The sequence below is a fragment of the Pleurodeles waltl genome, chromosome 4_2 (assembly GCF_031143425.1).
Source record: "Pleurodeles waltl isolate 20211129_DDA chromosome 4_2, aPleWal1.hap1.20221129, whole genome shotgun sequence".
Lineage (NCBI taxonomy): Eukaryota > Metazoa > Chordata > Amphibia > Caudata > Salamandridae > Pleurodeles > Pleurodeles waltl.
In genome coordinates, this window is record NC_090443.1 from 99,870,171 (window position 1) to 99,890,334 (window position 20,164).

Genomic DNA, 20,164 nt, shown 5'->3' on the forward strand with positions numbered 1-20,164 from the left:
GCTGCAGGCCCATTGGTATCATTTCATTTACAAGCCCTGGGTATATGGTATACCACTCTACAAGGCAATTATATGTATATTAAATATGCCAATCAGATATGTGCCAATCAACCCATGTTTAGGGGAGTGAGCTAATGCACTTTAGCACTGGTTAGCAGTGGTAAACTGCACAGAGTAGTAAGTTCAACAGAGCAAAAATCCAGACAAAATGGAGGCAAGCAGACAAAATATTTGGAGGAAGGCCACCCTAAGGCTGACAAGTCTAACAACAATTCTACTGTATAGCCAGATTCCCACTGGTCATCGGGTACATAGACGGGACCCATGTGCCCATATGTCCCCCATCCCACCTGGAATACATATTCCGGAACCATTAAAGCACACATTCCATGAACATACAAGTTGTCTGCAATACACAGATCATAACCACAGAACGTGTAGCCAAATATCCAGGGAGCACACATGACTCCTCTATATTCAGGCACAGTGGCATATACCAGAGACTAGAAAGAGGGGAATTTGATGAAAGATTCCTACTAGGTACTGGAATGGATGGTTCACAGTAACTTCTTGTGGTACAATCATTTGTCTGTATGTTGTCTCAACCACATATGTGTCTCAACAGGTGACAGTGCATATGCCCTGTGACCATGGAACCTGACCCCCTAACTGTCTCCCATCAATCCTCAGGAAAGGTGCTACAACATGGCACATAGGTTCACCAGGTCCGTTATAGAACATATGCTTGGCCTCCTTTTATCATGCTTCTGGTGCCTACTGAAGAATGGGGAAGCCTTGTAGTATGCTCCTAAAACTGTGTGGGAGATAGTGGCAACCTACGCAATACTCCACAACTTTGCCTGCAGGCGAGGCTTACACACAGAGTTATCTGGATCCAACTTTGAAGAGGATGATCCTGCTCTACCTGCCCAACAGCCGGTCTAGGAAGGCAGGGCAGCAGAGGGGAAAAGGCGCAGGGACCACATAGCAAGGCATTATTTTTCGCTGTAAGAAATCCATATGTACCCAATACCCTTCATTAAAGACAAAACAACTATTTGGTTTCCAAAAAATAGGCAACCCTTTAATTTCAGGGTATACAATAACAAGGGTGGACTCCCTGTCCGTCATAAGTGAAATGAGTCATATTGTTACACATGTTGTGTGGTTATCTCACTGCCAATGTAAACATAAAAAACACACAGGCACACTGTCATTGTGCAGTTACTCAGTGAATTATATCCGGCATGTTGGGTGCTGGCTGTTGAAGGTGCAGGTTGCCGGCAGCTGCTTCTACACAGGACACGTGTGTCCGCAGAAGGCACACTACTCAGGCTGGATACCTCACTGACTAGTGCGTCACCTGTAGCCCCACTGGCAATGCTGGCTGGCTGAAATGCTTCCATAGCTGTAGTGATTTGTTGCAGGCCTCTAGCCACATCATCAGTGTAGTGGTCTATCTCGACCTGCAGGGCCAATGTGCATGTGGTGTATTGAGTGGTAGCCTAGCCTAGCCTACCAATTGCCCTTGTCACTGCATCCAATCTTGTAGATCAGCTGTGCTACCGGAGCCCTAGCTGGCATCTGTCCTCTGCCATATCTGTGCAGAATTGGCCAATCGCCCCCATAAGGGCATCAAATTTTACATCCAGGCGTGTCTGGTTAGTAGATATCTGCTGGGTTATGTTGGCGAAACCCTGCGAGAGTTTGCGGTTGATCATAAAGGTTTGTTTTTATTGTAGGCGGGCCTGTTCTAGTACGACAAACTCTTCCTGATTGCTGGATTCTGCCTGGACTGAGAGGACCACCTAGCCTGCTAGTGCCTTCGAGCCTGTTGAGTCGGGCGCAGCCGCCGGACCTGGACACAAGGATGCATTGAGGAGTGGTTTGTTGCAGGACTACCAGACCCTCAATTGCAGCTTAGTGGGGTGAGCTGAAGGCAGCATAGGCATAGATCTGTGATGTTCCTGGAAGACTCCAGGTCACATCACCCTGCCCTTCCTCCAACTGGGACTGGTCCTGGACCTGTCCTCGTCGTCTTCCGCTTCCTGTGATTCACCAAGTGTTTCTATGTGGTAAATGAATAAAAATGTATGTGTGAAACACTTGTTCATTGGTTGTACTATGTTATTCAACTACTGTCTGACAGTAACAGCACTTTTTCTGTACATGATCACATGCCCCATAATTCCCCAGTTGTGAAATTTTGCTCATCTACATGGTCCATCCAGGCATAAAAGAGTGAGGATGTGTTGCATGCTTGTGGCCAGCAGGGTTTTGGGACTAATGTTGAAGTAGTAGAAATATTGTACTTATCAGTGGTTGGTGGGGATGCAGACATGTTGAGGGACCCAAAGTCGCAAACTTTCTCTGGTTCCAATATGGTTTCTACTGTTGCATCTGCTGATAAGTTGGGGGACATTGGATGGTCCTCCTCCAGTTCCCTGGGCATCACGAAGCCATGCTGCTACCCTCTCCTTGGCCCGAGAGTGCAGGTCATACCACCTTTTCTTAATCTCATCAATAGACCTGTCTGCCACGCCCAGGGCATTGATTCTTAGCTGCATGTCCCTCCAGATCTTATGTTTGACAGACTGGCCATTGCAGTGTGTGGATTCAAGCTAGGCAGAAGTGTGAGTCTGTGCTGCAGGACTCAACCATTTGCTGTGACTCCTGTGCAGGATTCTCCTGGGCCACACTTCCTTTTTTATGGTCCTTACAGTGTACCAGGGAGCGTTTGGGCACTTTTAAAATCTGTGGTCGCTATTTGCGACCTCAGTTGCAATTTGCGACTGCAGTCACATTAGCGAGCAGTTACTGACTTGCAAATTGCGAGTTCAATAATTACGATGCAACTTGTTTGCGAGTCTTAATTTGGGGGACGCAATTTTCAAGGGTAAATTATTGAAAATTGCGAGTAACTATTTATAGCGGTCATACATCTGTCCCAATATGTTTTAACTGACAGTTTTACCTAACTATAAAGTTCCTTTAAACTTTTGTTTTAGTAAATTTCTTAGATGTTTTTTATGTGAAGTGGGATATAATTACAATTCTTAACTATAACTTCACTTTAACCTTTGGCTTTTCAATAGATATATAGATAGATAGATAGTTCAGGAAATAAACATTACTTTCAAACTGTTTCAATTACATTTAAGTAATCAAGGATATTTTATTCACCAGACAAATATGTTTTCCTAGGCCATTGGTGGCATTAATTCTCTCTAGATTACATTTTCACCTCTTTAATAAATGTGTTAAGACTAATGCGTGGCAAACACTGCGGCTACAAAAAAACAGTCTTGAAGCAGTCCCCTAATAACTAATAAGTGCACGAGAAATCGTTGACATTCCTGTTTCCTGTAATTTTCTAGCAGACGTTCGTCGAGTTCAGCCAGTGTGTGGCACTTTTCACCAGCAGTAAGAGGAAGGACTTGTCCTTAAGAGGGACTAAACTTGCCTAGACCCCACCTCGAACACTTTGCACATCTCTTGTGACCAGGACAAGTCTAACCTGCTGTTAGGGACCCAGAGCTCTGTTGTGTTTAGACAAAACAACATACCTACTTTACAAGTTCTGCACAGTAATGCTCGTGTTGCGGCTTGGTCAGGAATTGGATTTTTTATGTGATCGTTACTCTAGAGCCCAAGGCCTGCTCATCCCTCACATTAGGCTTTAGTGTTCTACAGGCCTTATCATGCAGCTTCCCCATGTCTGTCCTCACACGGCCTGGAGGCACCAGTGAGGTCTCGAGTCCTTAGGCCGGTCTAAAGGATTTCCTGCAAGGCTGTTAGGGTTTAGACAGTCAGTCACAACCAGGCTCTAACAAGAGTTAGAAAAACGAGCTTCTTTTTGACTTCCTTTTCCATTAGCATTACTGACCTACCAGAGACATTGCACCAATTGGCCTTTTGGAGGAATTTAATAATTACTGGCACAATTTTCCATTTTCCCCAACACCAATATGAAATGGTGCATGGGCTCAATGTGAAGAAAAGCTTTTATTTGTAACTTACTTACATTATTCCAAATATCCATGAACACTCGGCCCTCGCCAGTATTTCAGAATAACCAAAATGTACATGATTTCCTTTTAGATTCATTTATGTACTTTTAGCCTATTTGCCTACCCTTAGACTCAGGCATGGATTCAGCTCACTTATACCAGAGTCGGACACCGCTGCCCTACAATAACTAATTTAAAAATGTGGGACCGTGTTCACACTCTTAGCCCCGCAGATAAAATTTACAAACACTGCATAACATTTTTTTGTATGAACACCCTTCAGGGTAATGTCCAATACTTTAAAACACTCAGACGCGGCTCACTGCGCTCACAAAGAGTGTGTGTGTGTGTGTGTGTGTGTGCGGCACGCAGGGTGGGTAGGGGGCAACATTTAATAAAAAATAAAAACGTACCCGTTCCGCTGCCGCCCGATTCTCTTTACTTCGTCGCTCAAGGCACAGGCTCCCACCCCTGTCGTGCGTCCAATCCTTGGCTGGGAGCACCCAGCCAGGGCACTCCCAGGCAGACTGGGAGCCTGTGCCTGCTCTCTCCAGCCCAGCAACACAGTGCTGGGCTGGAGAGAACACACTGCGCATGTGTGTTTGGACAGCCTGAGACGGCCGACCAAACTCACACGCACACTGAGGGGAGTGACAGTGCACTCCCCTTGTCCAGGTCACCCCACAAGGCCCCGCCCCTATCACACCGAAAGGATAATAAACATAAGCCCATATTTAAACTTTTTGGTGCAAAACTGCAAAAAGTTTAGCACCGGCTTGTGCCATTCCTGAGCACCAGCCGGGCCCCATATTAATGAAATGGTGCAAGCCGGCGCTAAGCTTGGGCTAGCGTCAAATAAAATGGCGCTACCCGAGTGGGGATGGTGGGAGAGGAGTTGGAGGTTGAGCATCAAAAAATGATGCTAGACTGGTTAGAGGCAAAATAAATGCCTCAAACCAGACTAGCATCATTTCCTGACGCACAGCCATCCATAACACATGACTCCTGTCTTAGAAAAGGCAGGAGTCATGACCACCACCCAATTGGCCACCACAGTGGACCAGGGTCCCCTGGGCATGGCCACTGCACCCAGTGCCGTGCAGTGTCCCAAGTTAGGGCCCCTGATGGCACTTAAAAACAAAAATACTTCCAATACTTACCTGGGATGGGGTCCCCCATTCTCAGGTGTCCCTCTGGTGTGGGTGAGGGTGTTCCTTTGGCTTGGGGAGGGCCCCTGTGGACCATTCCATGATGTTTAACCATGGAAATAGGTTCACAGGTCCCCTAACGCCTGGTCTGACCCAGGCGTTATATAATGGCAACATTATTTAGCCCCTCCTCCCACCCAAGTGTCATTTTAGCAGGGGGAATAAATATGGGGCTATGGGGATAGCACCATTTTTTAGGTGGGAATGCCTATCTTGCATCTCATTGACGCAAGGTAGGTGCACGCATCCAGAAAATGGTGCATACTCCAATATTGTGATGCTAGACATGTCTAGCATCAAAATATAAATATGGAGTTAGGTTTGTACCGATTTTACGTAGAAAAAATGATGCAAATTTGGCGCAAACGTAGTATAAATATGCTGCATAGTTTATTATCTTTTCGTTGTAAAAGGTTTGCAGCTTCCTCTATACAGCTAGAATTTCACAAAAGGGGAAGGGGGTGCCTTATTTTGTTCCTAACCCATCGATGAAGTCCTGGAAAATGAGGGTAGTTCAGCTGGATTCCAAACGTGGGAGCTACAATAGAGCAAAGCTGACCCCACTGAAATAAGATTAATTTAGTCCCATTGTAAATGTGAAGACAGGACACATTTAGCAGCCGGTTTCCACTTGTTCCAGCAACCTGCAGGTGATGAGGAGGATTTCAAATGGTTATTTCCAGCATGCCCCAATATATATATATATATATATATATATATATATATATACACCCATATATTAATTACATACCGGTGGTCGCCAGTAGGTAGTTATAGTTAAGACACTTTTTCCAAGACTGCCGAAGCCGCTGCCTCTGCCGCCAACAGACTGACATATTTTGAGTTAGGTAGGATTTCCGCCCATTTACAGGCGGAAATCCGACCCCGTCGGCCTGGCCGACAGAGGAAGAGAGGCAGTTCCACCACCATCACCGCCATGCCAATAAGACTCCACCCACCGCATTATGATATGTAATACAGTGTTGTGTAGTCCTGTTGGCGGTGTGTTGCTGGCAGTGAAAAACGCCATAGCCCATCCCCTCCCGGTTGACCACCTCGCCAGAAAAAGTATGTTGATCCTCTGAAAGAGGGGTTGGGGGGTGTTAGGTGAATGTGTGTAGTCTGGATGCGTGTATGTGTGCCAATAGGTGTGCCTGGGTGCGTGTATGTGTGCAAATGGGGATGTATGGGTGCGTGTATGTGTGCGACTAGGGGTGTCTTGGTGCGTGAATGGATGCCATGTCTGGGTGTGTGCATGAATGTGGAGGGGTGAGTGCATGAATGGATGCGGTGGGGGGAGTGCGTGAATGGATGTGGTGGGGGGAGTGCGTGAATGGATGTGGAGGGGGTGGGGGTGTGCATGATTGCGGCGGGGGATGCGTATGTGTGAGTGCGAGTGAGGGTGTGTGTATGGATGTGTGCGGTTGGGTGGGGAGGGTGTGCGCATGTGCGTGGAAGTGGGGGGGAAGGGTGCATGCATGTGTGTGGACGTGGAAGGGTGAGTGCCGGTGACAGGGATGGAGATTCCTGTTGCCGGGTGCATTACCGTCAGGGTTTTCGTGCCGGTACGACAGCCACAGAAAGCTTGGAACTCTGCCAGGTCATAATACCTCTGGGGGTCTCATGGCTGCTGCTGGGCTGGAGGTGCTCACCTCGGGCCCAGCAGTCAGACCGCCCTGCCGGTACTGGTGACAGTGTGGCGGTTTGGCTGCACCTATCTCATAATGCGGCTGTCGTCACCTCTGGGTCCGCAGCAGGGAGACCAATGTTGCGAGGCTAGCGGTCTAAAGACCGCTAGCCTAGTAATGACCACCCTAGTTTCCATAGGAAAAGCATTTTTTGTTTTGCTAATGACTTAGACGTTGTTTAACAAATCTGTGCAAATTTTTCAAAACGAGTGTCCTGGTCACTTCACCTGTTGCCTGAAAAGTTTTGGGGTAATCCGTCAAGCTGGGGCAGAGAAAAAGGGGGGAGGGCAAAAACATGTTTTCCCCATGCAATTTCCCATAGGGATTTCAGACAGATTACAGCCCGAACCGCTAAACAGAATTACACCAAATTTAGGAGAAACCTCGATCTTGGTCCAGAAAGATCTCTTTTTGGTATCTGTTGTAAATCTGTTTAGTTGTTTTGGAGATATTAAAAGAGAAAGAAATATAGAGATCTAGGGATGCTGTCCCTCTGCGGACCTGACAGATCTCATGCTGAGATGGCGTGCCAACACTTCAACCAGGAAGTGTTGTCAGCCATCTAAGGACTCAGACTCAGCAGAGTCCCAAGAAACAAGTAAAGCAAAAATCAGAAGGGGGCATTGTAGAAATACCCTGACTTCCTAGGCCTGGTGGTGGGGTCCTACAGGGACCCTGCAGGGCCAAAAACATATTAAAAAAAAAAAAAGGCTTGCTGTGAATTTGCAGAGGATCTGTGAATCCATGCAAAAAAATTAAAAAGAGGTGTGGACTCCTGTGATTGGTTTTTCATTTCCCCTCCAGGTGGGCCAGGTCCCGGAGGGGTGGATTTTATAATATGATCGGGAAGAGGGCAGCTCAGCCCACCCCAGCCCCGATTGATCCCCAGAGATCTCATCCCCTGGGACCAGGCAGTGAACTTGGAGCCACCCCCCCCATCCTAGAGCCATTAATGGCCCTGGCAACTCCATCCCTCTGGGCCGGCCTCCTATGTCTCGAGGTGCCCACCCTCGCGACATAGCTGTTGTGCTCACTAGGAGGCAGCTTTCACGGCTCCTGCCAAGGGAGAGCAAACAGTGAATCTGCTCCCATCGGGCAGGAGCAGGAAAAATGCTCCCTCCAGCTAAGAGCAGACTTTTGATCTGTTTCCTGCCCACTATAAAGCAGGCAGGGAAACAGATGAAAAAATTGCTCCCGCATGCAGGAAGAAGTATTTTTAGCTGCTCCCTTCATGCGGGAGCAATGCTGGGGCATTGGGGCTCTGCCGGCAGACTCCAACAACAAGGAAATGGGTGCCCTGGCTAGGGCCGGGGCACCCAAGAATTTGGAAAGAGGCACTGGAGGATGGGGTCCCTGGGGCCAATAATGGCCCCTGGAGGGGGCTGCATGCCCCCTCCACCTTTAAATGTAGGTGAGGCCCCAGTGGTTGGGGTCCCTGGGGCCAATATTGGCCAGGAGTGGGGGGTTGGGTGCCCTCCTTCCCCCTTTAAATGGTGGTGAGGCCCCAGAGGATGGGGTCCTCATGGCCAATATTGGCCCAGGGAAGAGGGCCGCATGCCCCCCTTTAAATAGTGGTGCGGCCCCTGGGGAGGGGGGCTGTCTGCCCCCACTTTAGATGCTGGGCATGCCCTTTGGATAGGTCCCTGGGGCCAATACTGGCCCGGGGAGGGGTGCTGCATGCCCCCACTCCTCTTTAGATGCTGGGCAGTCCCCAGAGGATGGAGACCCCAGGGCCAAGATGGGCCTTGGAAGAGGGGCAGCGTGCCCCTTTTAGATGCTGGATAGGTCCCAGTGATGGTATCCCCAGGGACAATATCGGCTCCGGGAGGGGGGGCTGCGTGCCCCCTCCCCCTTTAGATGGTGGCCAACACTTGAGAGATAGGGTCCCCGGGGCCAATATTGGCTCAGGAGGGGGGCCTCATACCCCCTCCCATTTATATGTGGCACTATAACTGGTGAATTCCTATGGAATGTGAACCTACCAATATACCATTTTATGAGTATATATATATATATATATATATATATATATATATATATATATACTTGTCCTAGTCTGTAGTGATATATTTTATAAACAAAAATGTATGTCGTTTTTTATTGGTTCAAAGTGCCCATTAGCCTCAAATATTCTTGCTAAATTTCATGGCTCTTGAAGGTTGTGCATTTTCGCATTTCTGCAAAACACAAGCTCAGTGTGCTTTCTGGAAACTGAAAGAGGGATTTCGGGAGAATAATGAGGTCAGTACTGTATTCATGACTGATATCTTCACCTCCAGGATGTCTAGTGCTTTTTCTAGAACAAGATCCTGCTAATTTGTTTACCAGTATCTCTTTAGTTGCATTTTACATATGTAGTACCACTTCATACAGATGTTACAATATTGTTAAATAACTTTTTACAATTCGAAACAGTAAACCACTCGTGTGTTGAATGAAATGATTGGGCAATCAATAAAAAGAACAAATAACAGAAACACAGAGATTAAACACCATAACAAGAAGGTCATATCATAAGCAACCCATATAATGTTCTTTTTATTTACTCTACAGAATCATTCTGAATACTTGTCCTTTCAGATTACCTAACCCACAGCCTTAAAATTTAGTCACTCCACTATTAAGTGATGTTTGTTTCGTTTTCATGCAAAGGGACCAACTGGAGTACTCATGTCATTCACATATCCCTCACCAAGTTCCAATCCCAGTTAGGATTACATTGGTGCCTGTGAGAATCATCTTCCTGGAGACGTGCACACCCAACATTTAGCCTGCTACCTTGCCACCTGCTCAATATTTTTTTCCCTAAAAACTGACACATGACTAGTTTCCAGAGACTTGTATTGTGAGAAACCCTATATAAAGTGTTCTACTTTCTGTGTATTTTAGCATTATGCTACAAATGACTCTTTTTTCGTGAGAGTTCTGCTCAGTTGAAAAGACAATTGTCTTTCAATTCTTTTGTCTTTCTGGTTGATATTTTTTTAAGTAAGTTAGACTTTGGGGGTCATTACGACCCCGGCGGTTGACGATAATGTGGCAGTAAGTACCGCCAACAGGCTGGCGGTACTTACCGCCACATTATGACATTGGTGGGTTGGCTGAAGCCAACCCGCCAATCTAGCACTCCGACCGCTACGGAGGTAACAGCTGCCGGGCTGGAGATATCCATCTCCAGCCTGGCGGCCACCATTGTGCCACCTACAGTATTATGACCCCGCCTACCGCCATGGTTTTCATGGTGTTCGTAATGCCACAAAAACCATGGCGGTAGGCCATACCAGTGACAGGGAATTCCTTTGCTGTCACTGATAGGGGTTCCCCCCACCTCTCCAGTTACCCCCCTATCCCGTTACTGCTCCATACCCCCCACCCCCCCACCTCTTCATACCCCCAACATCCACACCCCCACACGCATACACACACTCATTCACACATACATACACGCATGTATACATCCAATCACAGACACATCCGCACACACTTCCAAACGTACACGCAGACACGCATTCACATTTCACAACATACATGCACTCACACATCCGTACATGCACACACGCATTCAACACTCAACACACACACACACACATTCACGCACACACATACATTCACACACACACATCACTACCCTCCCCTGTCGGAGACCCGACTTACCTGGATCCAGGGGGTCCTTCAGCAGGAGATGGGATGGGCGCTGCTACCGCCAGCAGCACCTGCCATCAGGACACCGCCAGGCAGTATTATTTGTCATAATACAGCTGGCGGCGGTCTACTGGCGTGGCACTGCTGGTGGTAGCAGCGCCACCTTACCGCCATCCGCCGGTATGGCCACAGCCAGATTTCTGCCATTCTTGTGGCAGAAATCCGGCTGTGGTCATAATATGGCGGACAGCTTGTAGCCACGGCGACGGTCTTTTGGTGGCTGTCGCCACGGTGGTAGGCAGTTTTTACTGCCGTTCTTGAAATGAGGGCCTTTGTCTTTCCTGACATGTTGTGTTTTATTTTTAACAGTGTTTAAGAGAAACTTTGATTTGCAGGCATGTTTTTTACTTTGTACAACTCAGTATGCAAGAGATATGAATGTACTGTATGAGAGCCTGATTTACCAATCTGTAAGAGTAATTACATTAATAATTATTTATATAGAAGTTATTTATTTTTTATTTTATTTTACAACGCTACTCAACCCAGTGTAGGATGAGAGTGCACCTTATGTCATCCACATACATAGATAATGAATCATACAAGTGTGCAAATCAAAGTACAGGAAATGTTACGTATGGAATGAGGGTTACAAGGTGTAGGAACCACATACCAACTATGCTGCTAGGCATTGTGGTATATTAGAAGGTCTGTAACTTATGAACTGCAAGTAACAAAAAAAAAGTTATCTGTGACAAAAGCAGTAAATCACTGAGCTATCTACGTGAAATGCAAATCTTTTATCTGCATGTAAGTGTGTAAATGTTGTGCTTTGCAGCAGAAACATCACCCCCTATTTTCTACTTTATGATGAGTCAAAACTGTGACTAGACAAAACACAGGTCTCTCCGGCAAGTGCATTAACCACCAGAGTTATCTTACTAATATTATCACCTGAACAACTGCTTGGCACACAAAGATCTCTGCACTAGGTGCCTTAACCCTTAAGATAAATTAAAATACTTGCTGTGTTTGTGACCAATTAGGTAAGCAGAGAATACATTTATTGTCACATATTTCTAGTTACCAATGTCTTAATTATTTTTTAAATGTATGTTGATAGTCTCTGCTTTTCATAACTCCACCTGTAACAAATCCACTACGTTTCTAATACCACACTTTGCCCCAGTTTATAGGATACCGGAGTGCTTTCTTCCAGTTTCCAGCAGGCCCTTGCTGCCATTTTCACTGGATACTTTTGGAAGGGATTGTGCGAGCCAGCAGTTCAAGAGGCTCATGCACGGTCGCAGTTGTACCCTATGCTCTCCAGAGTGTAATGCTCTGTAGTTTTGGGATCTGTGAAGACCCAAGTCGATTTTAGAAGTATGTTTCAAGAACATGTACGTACTGGTTCAGAACCCTAAAAACGGGGTAGCTGTGGGCGGAGATATTATTAGTGCAGGGGGTGCCGTGACACCAGGACCAAGGGGGCTAAGGTCAGCCCATATACAGCTATTTTTTTAGTACCCAAGTAGGAGACGGGGGCCTACTTTCATGGCTTGCATTCGGACTCTTGGAGACATTGGCTTGCTTTTCTGGGTAGCTAGCACTGCACATCATCAGAACTGGGCAAGTTCATGAATGTGAGATCCATAGCCAAGAGATCCATGGACCACCCTCATCCAACTTAGATGATGAAAATTCTTGCAAAGTTAGAAAAGACCAACTCCCGGACAGCTGAGCAATGGCAATTAGTGTCCTGCTTTACAATTTTTAGGTAGAAAGTTTAGGATTTCCAAATAATATACCTATTAGAATTTGGATGCATTGGCACAATTTTCAGAATTAAAAAACATGAAGGCAACACCAAAAGCAGGCACAGTGAAGTGGGTGATAGCAAACGATGGTAAAATTAAAGTTTATAACAAACACTGACTAACACAGAATTGTGTTTCTTAAGACGTGAGTGTCCACCCCAAAGTAGCATCTCGGTAATGAAACAACATGATATTTCAAACCCTAGACAGATATTGAAGCTACACATATATTTTTGCAATGGATTTATTAGTCTGCTGAGCAAATAAAAGCTACTTACCTTATGCAAGGCTGCATCATTTTCAATTTTTTCCCCTCATATTCTACATGCCTTCAATTTTGGCAGATAGAGCAGTTAGTGACATCCCTTTGGAAGACTGACCACGCAGACCACAAGTTAAGAAGTAGGCCGTATCCAAACGACAGATGAGGACGTTATTCTTCCTCAACTTATTACTACTAGTCTAATCGGCCTAAAGTGGACAAATGGCTGAGTCGCTCACACTGCTATCCTTGCAATCTGCTGTAGGTGCTTAGCACAACTAGCTAAACAGCTCGTTTTTTTCCTGCTTAAAATTTACTTTTTTCAGTGAAGTTCGAAGTTGGGTAGGCCATAGCAGCGCACTTCGAGATGGCAATGCACCTTGGCGGTCCGATGAATCATTCAGCAGGCAAACGATGCCTGTTAGGCCCTCTGCCCATGGAACTTATGTCGTATGAGGTATGGAGAAGGATTTTTATTTTTGCAAGTCAGCGGAAGCCACTAAAGTGCTGGGCTGCAGATTTAAGCCCCTCGGAGTCTTGAAGGGAGAAAGGCCGGCTCAGTCTAAAAAAAACGCGCACTCGCCGCTTCAAGGCCAGAGCACCAAATTCACATTGACAGGTAAAAATGAAAAGAAAAGATTGCTGAGACTGTTCCGCAGAGGCCGTAATTGGCAATTGCTGCTCTTCCATTTTCAGCACATGTGGAAGGTGGAGAAGGGGGGCTAAGTACAAAAATCTTAAAAGGGAGCTTGGGGGACAGGGTTGCCAATTAGAGACCGGGATTTTATAAGGATAAAAAGACATGACTGGGGGTAGTCCATCGACCCCCTGATGAAAATGGTTGACATCTTCTAAACTTCTGAGTTCGAGTCTCCCCCCACCATGCCCATTATTTTAGAGGGACGTGGGCGGAGGACATCGACAAGACCTGCGCCCAACAACAGATGGTTAAAGTAGTAAGTATAGCAAACAGCATCTCCATCCCAAAAACCTGCAGCACTGGAGTTGCGTTGGACTACTTTTATGTGATATTTTTTTATTTTGGGTATTTGATATAGCACAGACCTACTTCCACAAAGTCGAAGATAGATATCTTTTAGTGAATATTACTTAAATGCTTAAGGTGCTATACCTATCCTTCCACTCACACACCTTACATGGTGTAGAAATGTACCCATGCAAGCACTATTTTGCCCTCTATTTTTCAAAATTGTAACAGGGGAAAGCACCCTTGAATCTAACCTTTGGAAAAGTTGCGTCGCTTTCTTTACCTTTTGCTTCGTTTTGTTCAGGGCGGTTATTTTCACCCCATCACTCATTTTACATTTCATTAATTGCTGCCGAGTGCATTTGATTTTAACACTAAAGAGTGGAAGAGCATCTGCCCCGTTTCCTCCTGCTCACCGTAACCCAGCATCCCTGTTTCCAGCTTGTACACTCTCTAAAACAACCTGCTTACTTGTTCATTAGATAATGTAATGGTCTTGTCATAGATACTATATTCAAACTCGCAGTTTTAAAGCACCCACAGCAAAGACATTGGTGGAGACTACAGTGATCACTAAACGTTCCCCAGGTTGAGGTGTGGGGATATAGGTGGTCTGATCCCATGTACTGAACCAAAATGATCATGTTTTCTTGGCATTTCTAAATTATTTTGCCATGTTTTTCCTGGCGAAATATGTCCCGGAAAAACTGTGCAGTTGTCATAATTGTAGTTCAATTCTTAATCCTGATCCTTCTTTTTTATATTGTGTAGTCAGACATTGGTACTCCCTTCTTTTAAACTCAGGCCCATTATGATTAGTTGTGGGTCCCTCAGAAATCAGCATTGTCATTGATCCTGTTCATTACCTGTCAGAGATTGGGTTATTAGTTTGGGAGGTGGTGACTTTTTTTTAATTTAAATTTTTAGGCAAAAGGCGTATGGAAAAATTAAACCGCCATTGAAAAAAAAGTTTGCAGTTCCCTGGAATCTTGCACAATGTCAAAACAGTCACAATGAAGTGGAGGTCAGAAATATCAAGTGGGTCGTCCTAAATAAAGCTTTTACAATTGGAATTGCTTTCTGAAATGGAGGCCAAAATCTGACAGAGGGGCAGGTCGAGGCTGCGGCCAGCGGGGGTCTCTTAAAATCCAATGCTTTGTTGATGTGCTCTGGCTGGAGCCATTGGTTTTAATGCCAACGTAGAACAAAAGCTGGATTTCATGGCTGCCAAGTTGTTTCACCTTTGGATACATTTGCGATGTTACCCCTGTGCAAGGTTTTACCTTCAAACTTAGTCACTTTTATTTTTTGGAAATCAAAATCCTGTAAGAGGGTCAAACAGGAAGCTGTGGCTGGGCTGTGGTCCACAAGGCTAGACACCTTTCTCATGAGGCCCCATTTAATCTGTTTTTAACAGAATAAAAAGGTGGGTTTTGAATTTGCTCTTTCTTTTTTACATTGCTCTTCCTTCTGTCTTTTATGTGATCTTTTGGCACTCTGATTTGCTCGATGCAATAATGCCCAATTATAATTGTGATTTCCCATAGGGACATCTATTTTGTGTTGTTGACACATGGGTTACCCCAGCTCCTTGTCACTATCTGGAAGGGTACACCCTATCTTTGGTATTTAAGTGTTGTGGGCATACAAGGGTGGATTTATTAGTGTATAAAAGTAGATTTTACAAAATAGCAAAGACACTTTTCCTTGACCCATGCTACAGCAGTGGCTTTAAACTGCAGCCCCTTTAGTGAAAAGTGTTGTTCCAGGCAGGCATATTATTTTGTCCTTATGTTGGTGGTGTAAATATACTCTGCCGCCTATATATGATATTTAACCTTTCATACAATAGGTGTACTTTAGGCACCATTTACAATTACTTGTAGGGTAGTCAAGCACATGTTCCAATGCAAAGCATTTGTTTTAAGGAGGAGCTTTACTACTGTCTATCAGTGGTAAAGTGCACATAGCATTAAAGCCAGCAAAATAAGGCAGGGAAATGAGGGGACCACAAACAAAATTGTGTTATTCGATACATCAAAAGTGACCCTTGTGTAACAACATCAGATCCCTCTGCTTGGACTGCATGTCTTATGCAGGCGACACCCTGCTTATTTTTCGACTGGGCCACACTTAATAGAGATTCAGCACTCTCTCCCGGGTTGCCACCTGACCCTGCAAGCATGGATGAGCAGGAACATGCGAAGCTGAGTGCTTATAACCCTAACATGATCTTACGTGGCCCATGTCATCTATGGAAACTTCTGGCCTAGATGGTTGGGACCACCTTCCTAACATGTCAGTTTAGATAAGAACCATGGATTTCTCGTGAATATGAAGCTCGAGCTGGAAAAGCAAGTGAAATCAGTTCCGAGCACTAAAGCTACTTCTTTAAAGGGCCACGGAACCCCACAATGTGAGGAGTAATTTATAATGTGCATTCAAGTAGGAGGTCCCCGCATAGGAGTTTTAGATGATGGCCTAAGGAGGCAGAGCATGTCCCAGTCTCAGCAAGGTGGCAAGACGTACCCACAGCCAGCATCCTTTTCTTGACACAAGGCTGAGGCAGACCTCTCTGTGAACCTGACCAGAGCAGTATGCTATACAGATAAGTAGGTTATAAGATGGAGGAAGGTCATTACCCGAACAGCACTTTAATGGAATTGTTGGCTCCCTCACCAATAAATCAGCCACCATGATTAAATGGAAGCCTTTGTAAAACCAAGCGGTCCCATAATCAATAATCATGAAGTGTTACTGAGAATCGAAGTCGCGAACGGGAATCACCGACCTCAAATAAGGTATTTTCTCATTTTCCATCTAATTACAGTAATGGGAGCCGGGCGCGTGGTGGGAGCAGCACAAGCAGACAGTGCAGTATGAGCGGTGCACAGAGACTAGCCAATAGTGTGTGCTGAGGCGCACAAGGTCTGGGGTGATCAGAGGGGATTTGTAAACTGAACTTGAGATACCAGAGTGTGACTGGACCAGTGGGGGCTCTAATGGGGCCAGCATAGAAAAATCCAATAAATAAACCTTTATCTGAAATTGCAATATATGTTTAAAAAAAAATACGCTTTTGTTTTTTTGGTATATTTTTAAATCCTCTTATAAGTTTGCTGATCTCTCTATATTACATAAGTAAAGCACCCCAAGTACAGTTTGGCTGCACTGCTTTTCTACGTTCCATTATGGCCACCATCAAAACTCTGTAAGAGAGTTGTTCACAAGCCACGATATTTTGGAGGTAGACTATCTAAAAAATGTCTAAAATGTTCATGGTTTTGCCATAAACCTTTTAACGTGGTTTTTAAAATGACTACATAAAAGGAATTCAGCGTTGTATTGTTTTCATTTTCAGTAGATGCAATCTAATCGCCTAATTTTCACCTAAATGTAAGACATGTTTGCAGTTGGTTGGGGGGGGCTGGTGAGGGGTCCTTGTCAGCTTTACTTTTATCTAATATGCAGTGAACTACAATGGCACAAGTGCATTCCTTAAGGCGTTAACATGACAATAACCCAGCATTGCGGTAGGATGGGTTATGAAGAGAGAGTTCTGAGCCTCTTTCGCTATTGCATTACTCATCCACGCACTGATCAAATTCGGGAGGAGTCATGGGACTAAACAAAGAGTAGGGAAAAGACCAGAACACACATTGGTGTTGGAAAGGAAGGGGACAAAGTGAGTAAAAAAAAAAAAAATGTAGTGACGAAAAGTAGAAAAGAAGAAAAGCAAAGAAAGAACAGAAAGATTAACGCATTTAAGAAAGGAGGGAGAAAGGTTAACCTTAGACAGTAAGGAAGGACAATAACAACGGAGAGGAAGACAACAGAGTAAAGAAAGCATGGAAGGACAACAATGAACGAGAGCATGCAAAGAAATAGGAAAGAGTGTCAAATTGAAGAAGGACATGCAGAGAACAAAAGAAGAAAGGAATATAGTATGGGTGCAAGGAAAGACAAAATGAAAAGGAAAGAAGAAAGAATATTCAGCCCCTGTCTCCTCCTCACAACGTAAGTGAAGTGCTGAAGAGTGAATGTTACTCTAGGAGGTGTTAGGCCATATCCTGAAGGAAATGGGAGCCCAAAATGTATAGAAGAGACAAAGTTCAATTTAGGGTAGTTTTTAAATAAATATAGCATTCATAGCATTATGTGTCGGACTATAAACTACTTTTAAAGTAGAATACATCCCAACATATGGATATTAGAAATGTAATATTATTATTTTTTTAAACACTGTAATAAGACTTACACCAGTCACATTCTCTTCACAGTAATTACAATGTGTGGTTTGGATATTTCAGCAGTTCCACCACTTTGCCAGAGGATCTTAACTCACTATGAAATAATTTGCTTAACATAAGCCTACATTTCACTTATATCACTATAAAGTAAATACATTAAAGCAGTCCCACCACTGTCTATTTTTCACAGCGGCTCAATACTATCATTCTCTAGCCCTTTGTCCACAAAGTGTTCTACTAAACCTAATCCGAAGCCTGGCCATTCCAGGGCTAGTTATCGATAAGTTCTCATACATCCTCCTTCACATTATATTGGTACCCAATATTTATATCAGGGAGATCCAACAGTGACAACATGCTTTTCAGCAAAGACCCTAATATTGGCCTCGTGTAATTAGCAAACGTCTGCCAGTGAGTACCCATCAAACAGAATTTCATGTATAACCGGAATTGAATCCGTCTCCAAGGCAGAGTGCTGAAGAATAAATTATAGGCAGCACCATTAGCATGTACTGGAGCAAGACTGTGACCTTTTACTGCATATTGCAGTGAGTGTTTTCTTTCTTATTTGTTTTTCTGCCATCACATTGATTTTCCCTGGTCAAGTGAAGGAATAAGGCAGGGTAAATCTGTGCTGTTTGGTTACTGAGGCGGATATGGTTCATCCCTTTTGTAGTTAGGTTTCTTTGTTGCACACATGGTCCTGGGTCATGAAGCCTTCAGGACATTCCACAAGGATAGCAGAGGCAGTTATCTGCATCTCCTTAACTGGAGAAGTCTCCTCCATATTCAGGACAAACACAGAGCAAGGCATGAGAAGTTTTATTTTGCTTTATCATTAAGTATTAAACATGCGGATGGAAGAAAATTAATGAGATAGAATGTTCAAAGGGAGAGACATCGGAGAAAAAATCAAAGACATGGGTCATGGGCAGTGTTACCTGGATTGGGGTATTGTATGAACCATGCATGAGGTTAATGATAGAGTCTCTCTCTCCATGTCAAAGGCACATTTTGTCTTGGGTTTCAGGTCTCACGTGGATTCTCAGGAAGGTGCTGAAGGACTCTGTTCCTTACTGTGCCTCCATCAGGACTGATTTCGCTCTCACGTTAGGTCCAACTCATCTTTGTGAACCAGACTTCTGTGCTTGATTCAGTGGATCACATGTCCATCTTCTTCATGCTTCATGTTTATTCCTTTTGGACCTGAGCCTTTTCATAGGCCTAGTACCTGCTGGGATAAACTGATTTTTATCCCAGTCTTCATGTATTGAGCTCTTGTGGCTTTCTGGGTCAGATTTCAACCTGTGATAGCTTCAGCTCTATGCTTGTCCCTCTTATGGTTACCGAAGTTCTTCTGAATTTTTCTCCAAGTTGTTCTTGGTTCTGGTCCTTTTCAGGTCTTACGTGCAATCTACGGTTTGGTCCTTCTTTAGGTCCAGAGTGTGGTGCTCTGCCTAAGTCCTGTTGGACCAGTGGTGGGTGTGTGAGCTTGTTCCATTGTGCTGTTCCCGCACTCCTTTGGCATTTTTGCCTCTGATATGGCCCTCTTCTGGCCCAGGGTTTTTTCATAATGACATGTAACTCCTCGTAGTCTCCCACTGGCCCTGCACCTGTATTTCACGTTGGCAAAGCATCTCAGGGTCTTGCTTTAGACTGAAATTAGTTTGAATGGCAAAGCATAGCACTTTGCTCCTATTTCTGTGAGAGACTAATTTGGGACAAAAAAGGGTTTATTTACAACTTTCCAAATAGGATTTTGTAGTAATTTCAATTAACAAATAATACAGACTGGCTTAATTTGCCACTTTCAGCACATTTTTTGACTGAAAAGAAATGAAATCTGAGAAAACTAGTGGGATGGCTTACAACATAGTGCACCATCTTTGCATGATAACATTGATTTTCAAGTGATTTAGTTATGCGTCTACATTTCCCTTGTTTCAAAAAGCACTCGCAAAGCTAACATATTTGGTTTAAATGTGCCAACACATGCAAATACAGGCATGAACTAATGCTGTTTGCATGTGTTAGCATAGGAAACCCAGACGTATTGGCTTTGCCAATGCATGCTAGCTGTCTTTACAATTACTAGAGCTTTCAGCATCTCAAGTTACATTATATTTTGCTAATTTCTCATCCCTTTTTCACTAGAAACAAGGCCTTTTTGCACTTTGTAAGAGTTGTTAAATGTTGCATGATGCAGAAAACTGCCCACAGCAAGCTATTTCTACAAACAAATGTGTTGACAAATAAACGTCCATAAAAACATATTGTTTAAAGGATTGTCTTATAAAAA